Source organism: Simochromis diagramma, unplaced genomic scaffold, assembly GCF_900408965.1.
Source record: "Simochromis diagramma unplaced genomic scaffold, fSimDia1.1 OVJJ01000388.1, whole genome shotgun sequence".
Lineage (NCBI taxonomy): Eukaryota > Metazoa > Chordata > Actinopteri > Cichliformes > Cichlidae > Simochromis > Simochromis diagramma.
Window position 1 is genome coordinate 59,870 of NW_024387093.1, and position 3,819 is coordinate 63,688.

Below are 3,819 nucleotides of genomic sequence, written 5' to 3' on the forward strand. Positions count from 1 at the left end.
TCTAGTCTACACAGTAGTAGATTTGTCTCCATTTGTTTTCTACAACATTTGATATAAATTATTTTTTTAGCAGTGTCTTCATACTGAGACTTTGTAAAATAAGCATAAATGTAAACGTGTGGCAGGAAACAGCAAAATGTATAACTTATAAAAACCTTATGAAGCAGGTCTTTAAGAAATTAGGTTCTAACAAAACCATTATTTGTGATTCATTTAAAATTAATAAATAAATTCATGTCATGAACATCAGTTAGTGGAATCAATCTAAGCGTAACCTCTAATGAGAAAGGCTAATGTAGCAAACCAGTCTCTGATAAAATGAGGCCAAATTACAGTCAAACCTGAAACTTCAATGAATTAACTTCAAAAATGCTAAAAACAAAGGAACTAACTGATCTCAGTAGCTGCACATGTGAAGCTACTGGGGTGAAGAAACTGGGAAAATTACATTTGTATTTAATTTTTTCTTCATACTAACAAAATGTTTTTCATTCTTCAGATGTTTAATTTTGAGTGATAACTGTTTATTTCTATAAGTACATCAAAACCTTTTTTTTGCTACTTTTGATAATAAACAAAAAGCCTTAAGACATTTTTTTAATCTTTTTTAATGAAACATTCTGGAATATAAATTAAAACACATAGTGTGAGTGAAATATCTCCAACTTACATTTTACATTCAGTGTGATGACATCACTCCACTCTGTCCAGGAAGAGCTTCTTCTGCCCCGGCAGCTGTATCCTCCACCATCAGACTCAGTAACTGTGATGGTGCTGTATTCGCTGGATGTTGGAGGTGTGTTTAACTTGGCTGCTCTCCATTCATACGTCCACTGAGCTCCTTCAGCTCCCTGAATGTCACATCTGACAGTGACTGTCTCACCGCTGTATATCTGAGTCCAGGATGGCTGCAGGGTCACAGTGGGCTTGGGAGGAACTGATCAAATAAAACATATCATTAGCAGAATTATAGAAAATCATCATTGAAACTGTCCTGGTTTTTATTGATTTTAATGATTATTATAATTTTTAATCATTTTTATTTGAAAAATTAAAAAAGGTGATTTGATGATATTTAGAATCAGCAGAGTGAATGACAACAATCCATAACCCCGAGTTTTCTGTTTCTGTCTCACTTTGTGTGTTTTGGTCTTAATGTTGTTTTTATAAATCTGTGGAATAATCAAAACATCTATTCTCTATAGACAAGGTTTTTTTTTTCTGTGGCTGATTGTGACTCAGAGAAAATGGATGTCTTTTCATGTTGGGTCTTCTAGAGAGGACATGACAGTAATACAGCTGAGTTTTACTCCTGAATTTTATTTTTTATTTTTTTTTCTATTGTCCAAAATGTTCCAGCAGAGAAGCAGCTGATGGCAGCATCTGTTCAGCCAAGGTGTTTCAACAACAATGACTGGCCTCGTCTCCATTCATACATCCACTGAGCTCCTTCACCTCCCTGAATCTCACATGTGACAGTGACTGTCTCACCTCTGTATATCTGAGTCCAGGATGGCTGCAGGAACACAGTGACCTTCGGAGGAGCTGATCAAATACAAATATATCATTAGCAGACTGATAGTTTTGACTTGAATACATTTTAAAAAATACATTAAACCAGGTAATTTAATGATCTTTATGTTTCACTATTCGCTTTTTTCTACATCTTTACATTTACATATTACACATTTCTAAACATATAATCCATGAGTCATCAGTTAGCTGTTGTTTCCTAACAATGCTGTTAAACCTCCAGTGATGGATTCAAAGCTGGAGGCTGCTCTGCTCTCATAAACTGATTATTAGTTCATAAATGGTGAAATACAAAGTTTTCATGTGGCACCAAAGTCAAAATTACACTGGCAAAGAAAAACTAAGAGTAAAGGTTTAGTAACCAGGAAAGGAGCACAAACTGTTTTTTAAATCACTCTAAAAATACAAAACAGCACCATGAACTCCTCTGTGTCTGTAAGTGATCTGAAGACTGAACAAAGGTGAAACGATGCACTGAGACTAATAATTAATAATCTGACAGATTTAGTGGTTTAAGTGCTGGTGATTAGTGAATATTGATTTCCATTACAATTTGGAGAAGACCTTTTTCAATTCTCAAATTTTTTTTAAACTCATCAGTTTTCTGAATAATGACTGAATCGCTTTTAGTTGTGACTAACTTCGTGTTTCTTCTCCTTCCTCTGCAGGTGTAGATGCCTCCATCAGAGACAGAGATTGCACTCTTAGAGCTAAAAGAGATGATCTCATTTTCAGATGAGGTTTTTCTGAACAGAGTAATTCACATCACAGGTCAGTGTCACACTGCCCCCTGCTGGTGTGGTTGTGCTGTCTGCTGTCAGAATGGCCTTGATTTTAACTTCTATAAGTTGGAAAAATATGAGGCTATTATTGTGGTCCTTTTAGTGGAAGAAGGAAAAACCCACCACATCTGTCACACAGATGTTCCAGCTGCAGTTTTATTTCCTACTGCAACTGAGACTCAATTACAAGGTGAAGAGCAGGTGAGCCTGGCTGAGTAATACGCCACCTGGTGGTTTGTTCTGAGTGTGACAGAAAGCCTGAGCCTGTGAGCCTGAGCTCAGGGCTAATGAACCCTCGATTACAGAAAACCTTCCACACTCATCTGTGGATCTGTCACAGCAGAAGTGCAGCAAAGGTCACAAGTAATAAAACAGACAACAAAGAGAGCAGGTGAGCTGAAACTTGACCACATCTCTGTATTTTAAGTGCTTCAGGCAAAACTTTAAGACTTTCCAGCTGATAATATCTGTGCACACAGATGTGTTGACTTATTTACAAACCTGATCACACACAGAGATAATAAAAATGCACACGAGGGTTAATATATATACACATGACTTTGCTACAGTAAAATCTCCAAACTAAGCTACTATCATAGAAACACCAAATTTGAGAAAAAGTATTTTGTGTCCATTCTTCCAGTAGAGTCCACAGACTTGTAAATATGTGTCTCTGTAACAATGAGTGGAGTGCAGAGGTGTGAACTCAAATGCAGGAAGCAAAATAACTTAAATGAAACTGAACTTTAATACCTAAATAGTCTAAAAATGGAAACATACAAAGAATCAAAATGTAAAACTAATAGAAACAACTAAGAGATGAACACACTTGAGTGTTCACAGATGCTCTGACAAAGACTGAAAAGACACAGCAGGACTATTTAAACAGGACTGGGAATGAGAAACAGTTAAAAACAAACAGGAAAATCATAAAAGAGGAAGAAAAATAACACAAAGGAGGAAAGAAAACAAACCTTTAAATTAAAGAGGAAATACTTTTTTTAAAAGCTAAACAAAGATGAGGAAGAAGCACTCAGAGTAAAATGATGAAAGACCATGACAGTCATAAATGAATAAATCTATATCGATGGCACTTTGTCCAGTTTGTTTTACTTGTTACTCTTGTGAAGTCTTATTCATTTATGACTTTAACAACTTTTAGAGGTTTTTTCAAGAGGACACTGAGGCAGGCAGCACACCATGACACTATAAATAACTGAGAGTAAAAACTCATAATAAGACTGATTAAAGTCTTCAGGCAGGACTTTAACTGGCTGATCTGTGGTTGAGTCTGTTTTCAGGTTAGAGTTACCTGCATTTACCCTCATCACGCTGTGCTGTAATAAATTAGATTGATTCTCCAGTTCATCAGCATCTTGTGAACCATAACTGTGATGTGTGAGGATGGACAGATAAATACTCATGAAAAGGAAATCAGTCAGTTTCAAGGCAACAAACTCTAGTAAATATAAAGTTTGTGTATCAGCTGAGTGAAACATCTGCT

At 35.9% G+C, this 3,819-nt stretch overlaps 1 long non-coding RNA gene across 1 annotated transcript in view; it reads right to left on the reverse strand.

Annotated features, from left to right (window-relative positions):
- Positions 1-1,414: 1,414 nt before the first annotated feature.
- Positions 1,415-3,819, reverse strand: part of LOC120742795 — a 3,878-nt gene continuing 1,473 nt past the window's right edge. The window contains exon 3 of the long non-coding RNA XR_005697957.1: positions 1,415-1,545. This is a non-coding gene — a long non-coding RNA (uncharacterized LOC120742795). The remainder of the gene's footprint in view (positions 1,546-3,819) is intronic.